Raw genomic sequence first — 13,456 nt, 5'->3', positions numbered from 1 at the left:
CCACGTGCTGAGCAACGGGTACAGCCCGTGGCTACCCCGGGAAGGAAAAAGAGGCCGTTTCGAGCCATTTCGGCCACTTTTAGTTCGCTGCTACTGTTTTTCAGCACGTTTAAGGTTGTGGGACCCGCTCATCACCGGCCCGTGCATATTGTCGTACCTTTTTGTCCTCGTACTCGCGAACCGCTTAACGAGTTTCGGACCACAGCAAGACCAACTGAACGGAAAGAAAAAATGAACGCATTCGCAAAAGGAGGGGTGCAACACGAGGACTTCCCAGGGGGTTACCCATCCTAGTACTACTCTCGCCCAAGCACGCTTAACTTCGGAGTTCTGATGGGATACGGTGCATTAGTGCTGGTATGATCGCACCAATCAATCGCCCCTCACTTTATTCTTTCATTGCGTACGCTCCCGTGCGCAGGTTCTGATCCCCCACCTTTCAGACGGGCATAACTTTTTAGAGTTACGGGACCCACAGCATATCACCGCGAAGCTCTCGTTGAGCCCCACGTGCTGAGCAACGGGTACAGCCCGTGGCTACTCCGGGAAGGAAAAAGAGGCCGTTTCGAGCCATTTCGGCCACTTTTAGTTCGCTGCTACTGTTTTTCGGCACGTTTAAGGTTGCGGGACCCGCTGTCGTACCTTTTTGTCCTCGTACTCGCGAACCGATTATCGAGTTTCGGACCACAGCAAGACCAACTGAACTTTAAAAAAAAATGAACGCACTCGCAAAAGGAGGGGTGCAACACGAGGACTTCCCAGGGGGTCACCCATCCTACTACTACTCTCGCTCAAGCACGCTTAACTTCGGAGTTCTGATGGGATACGGTGCATTAGTGCTGGTATGATCGCACCAATCAATCGCCCCGCACTTTATTCTTTCATTGCGTACGCTCCCGTGCGCAGGTGATGATCCCCCACCCTTCAGACGGGCATAACTTTTTAGAGTTACGGGACCCACAGCATATCACTGCGAAGCTCTCGTTGAGCCCCACGTGCTGAGCAACGGGTACAGCCCGTGGCTACTCCGGGAAGGAAAAAGAGGCCGTTTCGAGCCATTTCGGCCACTTTTAGTTCGCTGCTACTGTTTTTCGGCACGTTTAAGGTTGTGGGACCCGCTCATCACCGGCCCGTGCATATTGTCGTACCTTTTGTCCTCGTACTCGCGAACCGCTTATCGAGTTTCGGACCACAGCAACACCAACTGAACTGAAAAAAAAAATGAACGCCCTCGCAAAAGGAGGGGTGCAACACGAGGACTTCCCAGGGGGGTCACCCATCCTAGTACTACTCTCTCCCAAGCACGCTTAACTTCGGAGTTGTGATGGGATCAGGTGCATTAGTGCTGGCATGATCGCACCAATCAATAGCCTAGCACTTTATTCTTTCATAGCGTACGCTCCCGTGCGCAGGTTCTGATCCCCCACCCTTAAGACGGGCATAACATTATAGAGTTACGGGACCCACAGCATATCACCGCGAAGCTCTCGTCGAGCCCCACGTGCTGAGCAACGGGTACAGCCCGTGGCTACTCCGGGAAGGAAAAAGAGGCCGTTTCGAGCCATTTCGGCCACTTTTAGTTCGCTGCTACTGTTTTTCGGCACGTTTAAGGTTGTGGGACCCGCTGTCGTACCTTTTTGTCCTCGTACTCGCGAACCGCTTATCGAGTTTCGGACCACAGCAAGACCAACTGAACTTTAAAAAAAAATGAACGCACTCGCAAAAGGAGGGGTGCAACACGAGGACTTCCCAGGGGGTCACCCATCCTACTACTACTCTCGCTCAAGCAAGCTTAACTTCGGAGTTCTGATTGGATCTGGTGCATTAGTGCTGGCATGATCGCACAAATTAATAGCCCCGCACTTTATTCTTTCATAGCGTACGCTCCCGTGCGCAGGTTCTGATCCCCCACCGTTCAGACGGGCATAACTTTTTAGAGTTACGGGACCCACAGCATATCACCGCGAAGCTCTCGTCGAGCCCCACGTGCTGAGCAACGGGTACAGCCCGTGGCTACTCCGGGAAGGAAAAAGAGGCCGTTTCGAGCCATTTCGGCCACTTTTAGTTCGCTGCTACTGTTTTTCGGCACGTTTAAGGTTGTGGGACCCGCTGTCGTACCTTTTTGTCCTCGTACTCGCGAACCGATTATCGAGTTTCGGACCACAGCAAGACCAACTGAACTTTAAAAAAAAATGAACGCACTCGCAAAAGGAGGGGTGCAACACGAGGACTTCCCAGGGGGTCACCCTTCCTACTACTACGCTCGCTCAAGCACGCTTAACTTCGGAGTTCTGATGGGATCTGGTGCATTAGTGCTGGCATGATCGCACAAATCAATAGCCCCGCACTTTACTCTTTCATAGCGTACGCTCCCGTGCGCAGGTTCTGATCCCCCACCGTTCAGACGGGCATAACTTTTTAGAGTTACGGGACCCACAGCATATCACCGCGAAGCTCTCGTCGAGCCCCACGTGCTGAGCAACGGGTACAGCCCGTGGCTACTCCGGGAAGGAAAAAGAGGCCGTTTCGAGCCATTTCGGCCACTTTTATTTCGCTGCTACTGTTTTTCGGCACGTTTAAGGTTGTGGGACCCGCTCATCACCGGCCCGTGCATATTGTCGTACCTTTTTGTCCTCGTACTCGCGAACCGCTTATCGAGTTTCGGACCACAGCAAGACCAACTGAACGGAAAAAAAAAATGAACGCATTCGCAAAAGGAGGGGTGCAACACGAGGACTTCCCAGGGGGTTACCCATCCTAGTACTACTCTCGCCCAAGCACGCTTAACTTCGGAGTTCTGATGGGATACGGTGCATTAGTGCTGGTATGATCGCACCAATCAATCGCCCCGCACTTTATTCTTTCATTGCGTACGCTCCCGTGCGCAGGTTCTGATCCCCCACCCTTCAGACGGGCATAACTTTTTAGAGTTACGGGACCCACAGCATATCACTGCGAAGCTCTCGTTGAGCCCCACGTGCTGAGCAACGGGTACAGCCCGTGGCTACTCCGGGAAGGAAAAAGAGGCCGTTTCGAGCCATTTCGGCCACTTTTAGTTCGCTGCTACTGTTTTTCGGCACGTTTAAGGTTGTGGGACCCGCTCATCACCGGCCCGTGCATATTGTCGTACCTTTTGTCCTCGTACTCGCGAACCGCTTATCGAGTTTCGGACCACAGCAACACCAACTGAACTGAAAAAAAAAATGAACGCCCTCGCAAAAGGAGGGGTGCAACACGAGGACTTCCTAGGGGGGTCACCCATCCTAGTACTACTCTCGCCCAAGCACGCTTAACTTCGGAGTTGTGATGGGATCAGGTGCATTAGTGCTGGCATGATCGCACCAATCAATAGCCTAGCACTTTATTCTTTCATAGCGTACGCTCCCGTGCGCAGGTTCTGATCCCCCACCCTTAAGACGGGCATAACATTATAGAGTTACGGGACCCACAGCATATCACCGCGAAGCTCTCGTCGAGCCCCACGTGCTGAGCAACGGGTACAGCCCGTGGCTACTCCGGGAAGGAAAAAGAGGCCGTTTCGAGCCATTTCGGCCACTTTTAGTTCGCTGCTACTGTTTTTCGGCACGTTTAAGGTTGTGGGACCCGCTGTCGTACCTTTTTGTCCTCGTACTCGCGAACCGCTTATCGAGTTTCGGACCACAGCAAGACCAACTGAACTTTAAAAAAAAATGAACGCACTCGCAAAAGGAGGGGTGCAACACGAGGACTTCCCAGGGGGTCACCCATCCTACTACTACTCTCGCTCAAGCAAGCTTAACTTCGGAGTTCTGATTGGATCTGGTGCATTAGTGCTGGCATGATCGCACAAATTAATAGCCCCGCACTTTATTCTTTCATAGCGTACGCTCCCGTGCGCAGGTTCTGATCCCCCACCGTTCAGACGGGCATAACTTTTTAGAGTTACGGGACCCACAGCATATCACCGCGAAGCTCTCGTCGAGCCCCACGTGCTGAGCAACGGGTACAGCCCGTGGCTACTCCGGGAAGGAAAAAGAGGCCGTTTCGAGCCATTTCGGCCACTTTTAGTTCGCTGCTACTGTTTTTCGGCACGTTTAAGGTTGGGGGACCCGCTGTCGTACCTTTTCGTCCTCGTACTCGCGAACCGATTATCGAGTTTCGGACCACAGCAAGACCAACTGAACTTTAAAAAAAAATGAACGCACTCGCAAAAGGAGGGGTGCAACACGAGGACTTCCCAGGGGGTCACCCTTCCTACTACTACTCTCGCTCAAGCACGCTTAACTTCGGAGTTCTGATGGGATCTGGTGCATTAGTGCTGGCATGATCGCACAAATCAATAGCCCCGCACTTTACTCTTTCATAGCGTACGCTCCCGTGCGCAGGTTCTGATCCCCCACCGTTCAGACGGGCATAACTTTTTAGAGTTACGGGACCCACAGCATATCACCGCGAAGCTCTCGTCGAGCCCCACGTGCTGAGCAACGAGTACAGCCCGTGGCTACTCCGGGAAGGAAAAAGTGGCCGTTTCGAGCCATTTCGGCCACTTTTATTTCGCTGCTACTGTTTTTCGGCACGTTTAAGGTTGTGGGACCCGCTCATCACCGGCCCGTGCATATTGTCGTACCTTTTTGTCCTCGTACTCGCGAACCGCTTATCGAGTTTCGGACCACAGCAAGACCAACTGAACGGAAAAAAAAAATGAACGCATTCGCAAAAGGAGGGGTGCAACACGAGGACTTCCCAGGGGGTTACCCATCCTAGTACTACTCTCGCCCAAGCACGCTTAACTTCGGAGTTCTGATGGGATACGGTGCATTAGTGCTGGTATGATCGCACCAATCAATCGCCCCGCACTTTATTCTTTCATTGCGTACGCTCCCGTGCGCAGGTTCTGATCCCCCACCCTTCAGACGGGCATAACTTTTTAGAGTTACGGGACCCACAGCATATCACCGCGAAGCTCTCGTTGAGCCCCACGTGCTGAGCAACGGGTACAGCCCGTGGCTACTCCGGGAAGGAAAAAGAGGTCGTTTCGAGCCATTTCGGCCACTTTTAGTTCGCTGCAACTGTTTTTCGGCACGTTTAAGGTTGTGGGACCCGCTCATCACCGGCCCGTGCATATTGTCGTACCTTTTGTCCTCGTACTCGCGAACCGCTTATCGAGTTTCAGACCACAGCAACAGCAACTGAACTGAAAAAAAAATGAACGCCCTCGCAAAAGGAGGGGTGCAACACGAGGACTTCCCAGGGGGGTCACCCATCCTAGTACTACTCTCGCCCAAGCACGCTTAACTTCGGAGTTGTGATGGGATCCGGTGCATTAGTGCTGGCATGATCGCCCCAATCAATAGCCTAGCACTTTATTCTTTCATAGCGTACGCTCCCGTGCGCAGGTTCTGATCCCCCACCCTTCAGATGGGCATAACTTTATAGAGTTACGGGACCCACAGCATATCACCGCGAAGCTGTCGTCGAGCCCCACGTGCTGAGCAATGGGTACAGCCCGTGGCCACTCCGGGAAGGAAAAAGAGGCCGTTTCGAGCCATTTCAGCCACTTTTAGTTCGCAGCTACTGTTTTTCGGCACGTTTAAGGTTGTGGGACCCGCTCATCACCGGCCCGTGCATATTGTCGTACCTTTTTGTCCTCGTACTCGCGAACCGCTTATCGAGTTTCGGACCACAGCAAGACCAACTGAACGGAAAAAAAAAATGAACGCATTCGCAAAAGGAGGGGTGCAACACGAGGACTTCCCAGGGGGTTACCCATCCTAGTACTACTCTCGCCCAAGCACGCTTAACTTCGGAGTTCTGATGGGATACGGTGCATTAGTGCTGGTATGATCGCACCAATCAATCGCCCCGCACTTTATTCTTTCATTGCGTACGCTCCCGTGCGCAGGTTCTGATCCCCCACCCTTCAGACGGGCATAACTTTTTAGAGTTACGGGACCCACAGCATATCACCGCGAAGCTCTCGTCGAGCCCCACGTGCTGAGCTACTGGTATAGCCCGTGGCTACTCCGGGAAGGAAAAAGAGGCCGTTTCGAGCCATTTTGGCCAATTTTAGATCGCAGCTACTGTTTTTCGGCACGTTTAAGGTTGTGGGACCCGCTCATCACCGGCCCGTGCATATTGTCGTACCTTTTTGTCCTCGTACTCGCGAACCGCTTATCGAGTTTCGGACCACAACAAGACCAACTGAACGGAAAAAAAAAATGAACGCATTCGCAAAAGGAGGGGTGCAACACGAGGACTTCCCAGGGGGTTACCCATCCTAGTACTACTCTCGCCCAAGCACGCTTAACTTCGGAGTTCTGATGGGATACGGTGCATTAGTGCTGGTATGATCGCACCAATCAATCGCCCCGCACTTTATTCTTTCATTGCGTACGCTCCCGTGCGCAGGTTCTGATCCCCCACCATTCAGACGGGCATAACTTTTTAGAGTTACGTGACCCACAGCATATCACCGCGAAGCTCTCGTTGAGCCCCACGTGCTGAGCAACGGGTACAGCCCGTGGCTACTCCGGGAAGGAAAAAGAGGCCGTTTCGAGCCATTTCGGCCACTTTTAGTTCGCTGCTACTGTTTTTCGGCACGTTTAAGGTTGTGGGACCCGCTCATCACCGGCCCGTGCATATTGTCGTACCTTTTGTCCTCGTACTCGCGAACCGCTTATCGAGTTTCAGACCACAGCAACACCAACTGAACTGAAAAAAAAAATGAACGCCCTCGCAAAAGGAGGGGTGCAACACGAGGACTTCCCCGGGGGTCACCCATCCTAGTACTACTCTCGCCCAAGCATGCTTAACTTCGGAGTTCTGATGGGATCCGGTGCATTAGTGCTGGCATGATCGCACCAATCAATAGCCCCGCACTTTATTCTTTCATAGCGTACGCTCCCGTGCGCAGGTTCTGATCCCCTACCCTTCAGACGGGCATTACTTTTTAGAGTTACGGGACCCGCAACATATCACCGCGAAGCTCTCGTCGAGCCCCACGTGCTGAGCAACGGGTACAGCCCGTGGCTACTCCGGGAAGGAAAAAGAGGTCGTTTCGAGCCATTTCGGCCACTTTTAGTTCGCAACTACTGTTTTTCGGCACGTTTAAGGTTGTGGGACCCGCTCATCACTGGCCCGTGCATATTGTTGTACCTTTTTGTCCTCGTACTCGCGAACCGCTTATCGAGTTTCGGACCACAGCAAGACCAACTGAACGGAAAAAAAAAATGAACGCACTCGCAAAAGGAGGGGTGCAACACGAGGACTTCTCAGGGGGTCACCCATCCTAGTACTACTCTCGCCCAAGCACACTTAACTTCGGAGTTCTGATGGGATACGGTGCATTAGTGCTGGTATGATCGCACCAATCAATAGCCCCGCACTTTATTCTTTCATAGCGTACGCTCCCGTGCGCAGGTTCTGATCCCCCACCCTTCAGACGGGCATAACTTTTTAGAGTTACGGGACCCACAGCATATCACCGCGAAGCTCTCGTCGAGCCCCACGTGCTGAGCAACGGGTACAGCCCGTGGCTACTCCGGGAAGGAAAAAGAGGTCGTTTCGAGCCATTTCGGCCACTTTTAGTTCGCTGCAACTGTTTTTCGGCACGTTTAAGGTTGTGGGACCCGCTCATCACCGGCCCGTGCATATTGTCGTACCTTTTTGTCCTCGTACTCGCGAACCGCTTATCGAGTTTCGGACCACAACAAGACCAACTGAACGGAAAAAAAAAATGAACGCACTCGCAAAGGAGGGGTGCAACACGAGGACTTCCCTGGGGGTCACCCATCCTAGTACTACTCTCGCTCAAGCACGCTTAACTTCGGAGTTCTGATGGGATCCGGTGCATTAGTGCTGGTATGATCACACCCATCAATAACCCCGCACTTTATTCTTTCATAGCGTACGCTCCCGTGCGCAGGTTCTGATCCCCCACCCTTCAGACGGGTATAACTTTTGATCCGTAAGGAGTTACGGGACCCACAGCATATCACCGCGAAGCTCTCGCCGAGCGATCCTATGAATATATATATATACGTCTATCAAGGGTTAGTGGTAAGAAGAAAAAAATAATCCAAATAAAGAATCAGTAGAGAAAGAAAGGAATAGCAATATTAAAAAAAAAGTAGAGGAAAAGGAAAATTATTCAAGGGATGGAGGGCCGTGGATTGGAAATCAGAATCAGGAGCTTAGTTTATTTGTCATAGTCAGGTGTGTATAAATCACACTTTTAATTTTACATGTTATATGTGGATGATTGTTATATTTTAAATTGGAGTGAATATTTGAACTATATGATGTGAGCCTAAAATGGTTATATGTTATTTGATATTGATGGTGTAATATGATGTGGTTATGTGATTTGTGCAATAGATATATTTATCTATAGTATTGGAGTTAATTGATGAATTATATGATAGAAATATGTAATTGATGCAATTGATATGTTTGCACATGGTATTGTAATTATTTGAATCATGGAATTAAAGAGGATATGTGACAATCTTGCCCTGGGTCTGATATCAATGGAAATGAAAATAGACCTACGGGTCATATACAATGATAATAGACCTACGGGTCAATACAAAGAGCAAAGAGGGACCTTCGTGGAAAGGTCAAAATATGCAAAGAGGGGCCTTCGTGGAAAGGTCAAGTCAAAGAGGGACCTTCGTGGAAAGGTCAAATAAGGGACCTACGGGTCGTGTACAATGGAAATCCCGGGCAGATACCAGGCTTGAACTGTCACAGAATAATGAAAAGGACGGAGAGGCATATGCATATGAATATTAAATTGTTTATGATATTTATTACTTTTGGTGATATATGTTGGTGAAAGAATGTGTTTGATATTTGGAATGTGAAATTAAAGGTGAAAATTTATATGCACTGAGTTGTGGCTCATATAAACTACTAATATTTTTCAGTAATAAGATATCAGTGATGTTTCGGTTAATGTGAGTTATACAAACTCCACATGTTATCAGGGTCGGCGGCTGACTCGTTTTGGCAACCTTCTCCTCCTCATCATTTTTGCATGTAGATAAATGTATAATATATAGAGTGGTGAGAGGGTCTCACTACGGTTTAGAATATTTTGCAATATGTACTTGATAAATGTTGATTTTTTTAAATTATATAATATATGTGTTTATTTACTTGACGTGTGGATTATTTATTTTAAATTTTGATTTTATTTACTATAAGTAGTTAAGTCATACAAGGTTGGGTGTGACAAAGTTGGACAATAATTACGTCGAATAACTAACCACCACCCACTTATTCATTTGTTCGGAGAGATTCTTCAGAGAGTGAGAGGAGCGTCACAGTGCAGAAAATAACAAAAGAGGCACAATCAGCTAATCATGCAACTGCTATTAGTATTTTTGTATGATTTCTAAAATAGTGGAATTAAAGAAATTATTTTATAAAAAATGATATTTATGTCTGTTATCAAATACTAATACAATGTTCTAAAGTGTACACACACAAGCCATATATGAGCTGAAAATGTAGTAAACATGGACTGTATTTTAGGAATTTATTTTGTCTGGTTCCCCAACCCCAAAATGGCTGATAATTTTTAGATAGATTCAATATTGAGTGTGTTTCAAGGATAAAATAGACCCAACAAGTCAGATTTTGATATTGGGTATGATTTTTCACCTTTTCCCCAAATACGCTAAAATAAGACACATATATTCAAACGATTAGATCTATAAGCAAACGAAGATATTTTGGCTGAATTTTTTCCAGGCACGTAGCTAACATATCAAGGTTTCTTCACATAAAATATCAGCTCAATCCAACAACAATAGACCAAAGAAATATAAGCTAGAACAAAGAAAAACACAATGGCTTAAAGAAAAGAACAAAAAATTCAAAGGAACAATAGATCAAACACCAAATTATATGGATCCAAGTAGCGTGAGATCCATTTCCCAAGAAAAATCCAAATTGATGTTTGATCTTACTATTTTTTTTTATATAATTTTCAATTTTCCAAAGCAAACAAAAGATAAAAATAGATCCAACAACATATATTGAATCTAAGCTAAATGATGGAAGATTGATGAGGCTCGTTTCATGCATGCGTTCCATAGTAAAACTGCACCCAAATCCATGAACTAACGATCATTTTTTAGCCAGGTGTGTGTGAAATTCGCCAAATTCAGAAGATAGTACAAATCAGGTGGGCGAAAGAAAAAAATCAAGAAAAGAAGGTGAAAACTGCGGCATTGAGCTGATCAAGTAAACCATTTAACGTAGTCAGCTGGAGTTCTGCATTGGAAGAGGAAGCGAGAGATAGGGGTGGCAAATCGTGCGTGTTGTGTCGTTATCGTGTCAACACGATAACGACACGATAACAACAAACACGAACACGTACCGTTAAGAAAACTCTAAACACGAACACGAACATGAACATGACACGCTACCCTCAGACACGAACCCATTAACGACACGAGAACAACACATATATGACACAACACAATAACGATACTATAATAATAATATTATAATATATTAATATTATTTCTAATATTAAATTTTAAATTTTAATTATAAAATTTCAAATTTTTAAAATAAATAATAAAATAAAAATATTATAATATATTATATTATTTCATAACGTTTAACACGAACACGATACGAAGTTTTTGTGTCGTTAACGTGTCGACACGAATCCAATAAGCTTTGACACATACCAATTAATTTTGTGCGGGTTCGTGTCGTGTTATCGTGTCATGCCAAAATTTGCCAGCCCAAGCGAGAGACCCCACTTACAAAGTGTGAAGGGCAGCAATGACATTTCAGAGAGGTGGTACCCTAGGGATCAGAGCCCTACGCCTCTCTATATAAAGGAAGCCCAACATATGAAGAATGGAGTTTCCCCCAGTCGGAGCCTCATCCAGTAGTTTAAGGGGTCTCCAAAGCTTTCTTAGAGTAGATTAGGGTCTCAACTCTCTTCTAGGGTTGAAATCGGAGCTCATTTAACTTCTTGTTCTTGATTCCTCGCGCCCACACACTTGGTCCTGTTTTAGTTAGCTGGTAGTTCGGTGTTAGTTTTTGCAATTTCAATTTTCGGTTCTGCATTCCACTCCGAGAAGGAGTGATGAAACAATTTCCTGTTTTCTGTGTTTGTTTTCAGTTTACCTTTGATGTTATCGACATTTTGATGTTTTGACTTAGTTAAATCCAAAGTTATGTTTTCATTTCCAGCTTTTGTGTTCTGTTTTGTGTATAATGTTTCGGATCTGCTTTCACTTTCCCTTTTATTTCGCATATCTTAGCTAAGAAATGTTTTGTTCTGTTTTAATCTGTTCAGATCTGTTGTTTTATGTTTAAGATTCCTTATTATGTTTAGATCTAGTCGTTTATGTTCCGTTCATGCATGAGTATGGGTTAGTTTTCTATTTTTAGGTAGTCGTAGCTTAGATCTTAGGAGTAGATTAAGTTTTATTTGTTTTTCTGATGTTTCATCTTCTTTAGCTTTCCAGATCCGTTCTCTGTTCTGTTTTCTATGTAGATTTGTTAAAGAAGATGAAGTTGTTAGAAAGTTTTTACTTTACAGTGCTTTTTGCAGGGGACTGACAGTCCCCATTTATTCTGTTTGTCCACTTATAGAAAGTTTATTTAAGTTGATCAAGTAGTTTAGTTAAGCTGGTCAGTTCAGTTTAGTTTATTTTACAAAGTCTAGTAGTTAACTTAACCCAGCCTATAAGCATGGCAACAGCCAAGCCCCAAGTCGTATCATACAAACAAATGTTAAGCACATCATCTCTGTGGGATCGATCCTTACTTCCATGTATGATACGCTCGCATTTTGCACTATTTTAAGGCCAATTTGTGGTCCGTTTTTAATGTCAAAGTTGCATTACATGTCCATTATTTGCATATATTATCTATTTTGGTATTTTGACATGTTTTGTGAGAAATGTGCATATTTGAGCCTAAAAAGGGAGTAAAAACGCGAAGTAGGAAATCTGGAGCTTCTCCGGCGACCGCCGCAACACTTCCAGAGACCGCCGGCGCTCAGCGGTGACAAAGACACGCCCGGCGACCGCCGGGCAGTGCGTGGTGACCGCAACAAAGAGTCAGAAGCTTCTGGACTGCGCGCGGCGACCGCTGGCCAAGGTGCGGCGGCCTGCCACAAAAATGCTGCGCGTGACAGCTGTTTTCAAACTCAATTTGCCGGAGATCCTGAAGTCCGATCAGGGTGTTCTACACACCATTCTCTTAGTTTTGAAAATAGCTTCAAGATGGTATAAGAATCACCTCAATCGGAGTACTGTGGAGAGAGTTATGGCCGTTCTACCAAAGCCGCACAAAGCTGCCAGCTGCAGTCTAGGCGGAAATTTGAAGAAGGAAATGTTGTGAAGCCAAATCTTTTCCTTCTACTATGCGGAACGAAAATTACATCTTTCCTAATGTTTGAAGGAAGCTTATTACCAAATTTAAATCCTTCTCAAGCCTAGATATACCCCATAACCTCATTATTAGAATTCAACCCTTCCTTAGCCCCCAAAACGAGAGCTTTCATAGCTCCTCCTCCAACCCTAATTCTTCATCATCTTTTTGTCAATTACTTCCTTAGCATAAATTTGAGAGTTCTTCATTGTGCAAGGGGTTGGAGAAAGAAGCAAGAACATCAAGAACGACAAGGATTCTACCTACGGGTTTTATTTGCTTTAGTTTTATGTTCCAATTGTTTTAATTCCAATCTATTTTTTAGCTTATTCAATTATGTCTAACTAAATTCATAGGATTCTTTGGATGTGTTAGTAACTTTTATTGGTTTATACAATTCCTTTTTCTTTTTAATATCCGTTTTGTTTTTACTTTGTTTCTTCCCTAACTAGTTCTGATGCTGCATGATTGAGTGCCACAATCGTGTATGATTTAATATAGCTTGCTTCGTAACTGTGACAGAGTTCTAGCGACTAAGATTCACTTTGTAGACGCTACAGTTAGCTTCCCTTAAAACGGCACTGTTAATTGCGAGTGAAGACTTTTCAAGGGTCTTAGGAGCTTTTTGGAGTTACGTGTTAGGATTGACAACCCTAATGTTGTAATCAACGTTTATATCGCATGAGCATAAGCTAGGTGACTCGTCCTTTCAAAGTATAAATTGTGCTAGGGTAATGTAGTTGGAATTTGTATAACCATAATTGTGAACGCACATCCCTAGAATTTTCTTATCTCTCATATTTTATCTTTGTGATTTAATTGCATTTAGTTGTTTGATTGCTTTTAATTGTTTTCAGTTTCCAAAGTTTCATAATTCTCTTGTTTCTCTAGATAGTATTTGACGCTTAGTACATAATAGCCAGTTGCAATTATATTCCCCGTGTTCGATATCCCGGTACTGATCTTTAGCTATACTAGATCTACCCTGTATACTTGCAGGTATTTTTAATGCTAATAAAAAGTGCATCAAGTTTTTGGCGCCGTTGTCGGGGAATATTCTTGCCTTATA

General features: G+C 45.9%; 8 non-coding genes and 8 pseudogenes across 8 annotated transcripts; all 16 read right to left on the bottom strand.

Moving 5' to 3' along the window:
• Positions 1–252: 252 nt before the first annotated feature.
• Positions 253–371, bottom strand: LOC148924352 (5S ribosomal RNA). Its single transcript, XR_016131521.1, has one exon. It is a non-coding gene; the product is annotated as a 5S ribosomal RNA (ribosomal RNA).
• A 366-nt stretch (positions 372–737) lies between these two features.
• Positions 738–856, bottom strand: LOC148924351 (5S ribosomal RNA; annotated as a pseudogene).
• A 386-nt stretch (positions 857–1,242) lies between these two features.
• Positions 1,243–1,362, bottom strand: LOC148924350 (5S ribosomal RNA; annotated as a pseudogene).
• Positions 1,363–1,728: 366 nt separating this feature from the next.
• LOC148924349 (5S ribosomal RNA) lies at positions 1,729–1,847 on the bottom strand (annotated as a pseudogene).
• Positions 1,848–2,213: 366 nt separating this feature from the next.
• Positions 2,214–2,332, bottom strand: LOC148924348 (5S ribosomal RNA; annotated as a pseudogene).
• A 387-nt stretch (positions 2,333–2,719) lies between these two features.
• LOC148924347 (5S ribosomal RNA) lies at positions 2,720–2,838 on the bottom strand. Its single transcript, XR_016131520.1, has one exon. It is a non-coding gene; the product is annotated as a 5S ribosomal RNA (ribosomal RNA).
• A 386-nt stretch (positions 2,839–3,224) lies between these two features.
• LOC148924346 (5S ribosomal RNA) lies at positions 3,225–3,344 on the bottom strand (annotated as a pseudogene).
• Positions 3,345–3,710: 366 nt separating this feature from the next.
• On the bottom strand, positions 3,711–3,829 carry LOC148924345 (5S ribosomal RNA; annotated as a pseudogene).
• Positions 3,830–4,195: 366 nt separating this feature from the next.
• Positions 4,196–4,314, bottom strand: LOC148924344 (5S ribosomal RNA; annotated as a pseudogene).
• A 387-nt stretch (positions 4,315–4,701) lies between these two features.
• Positions 4,702–4,820, bottom strand: LOC148924343 (5S ribosomal RNA). The gene has a single exon (XR_016131518.1). It is a non-coding gene; the product is annotated as a 5S ribosomal RNA (ribosomal RNA).
• Positions 4,821–5,205: 385 nt separating this feature from the next.
• On the bottom strand, positions 5,206–5,325 carry LOC148924342 (5S ribosomal RNA; annotated as a pseudogene).
• A 387-nt stretch (positions 5,326–5,712) lies between these two features.
• Positions 5,713–5,831, bottom strand: LOC148924341 (5S ribosomal RNA). Its single transcript, XR_016131517.1, has one exon. It is a non-coding gene; the product is annotated as a 5S ribosomal RNA (ribosomal RNA).
• A 387-nt stretch (positions 5,832–6,218) lies between these two features.
• Positions 6,219–6,337, bottom strand: LOC148924340 (5S ribosomal RNA). The gene has a single exon (XR_016131516.1). It is a non-coding gene; the product is annotated as a 5S ribosomal RNA (ribosomal RNA).
• A 386-nt stretch (positions 6,338–6,723) lies between these two features.
• Positions 6,724–6,842, bottom strand: LOC148924339 (5S ribosomal RNA). Its single transcript, XR_016131548.1, has one exon. It is a non-coding gene; the product is annotated as a 5S ribosomal RNA (ribosomal RNA).
• Positions 6,843–7,229: 387 nt separating this feature from the next.
• LOC148924338 (5S ribosomal RNA) lies at positions 7,230–7,348 on the bottom strand. The gene has a single exon (XR_016131579.1). It is a non-coding gene; the product is annotated as a 5S ribosomal RNA (ribosomal RNA).
• Positions 7,349–7,734: 386 nt separating this feature from the next.
• LOC148924337 (5S ribosomal RNA) lies at positions 7,735–7,853 on the bottom strand. The gene has a single exon (XR_016131190.1). It is a non-coding gene; the product is annotated as a 5S ribosomal RNA (ribosomal RNA).
• Between the last annotated feature and the right edge of the window lie 5,603 nt (positions 7,854–13,456).

Source organism: Salvia hispanica, chromosome 5, assembly GCF_029641045.1.
Source record: "Salvia hispanica isolate PSC_SH4W2 chromosome 5, Shi_PSC_v1, whole genome shotgun sequence".
NCBI lineage: Eukaryota > Viridiplantae > Streptophyta > Magnoliopsida > Lamiales > Lamiaceae > Salvia > Salvia hispanica.
The sequence above is the reverse complement of the archived record's forward strand: the minus strand, read 5'-3'. Positions and strand labels throughout refer to the sequence as shown.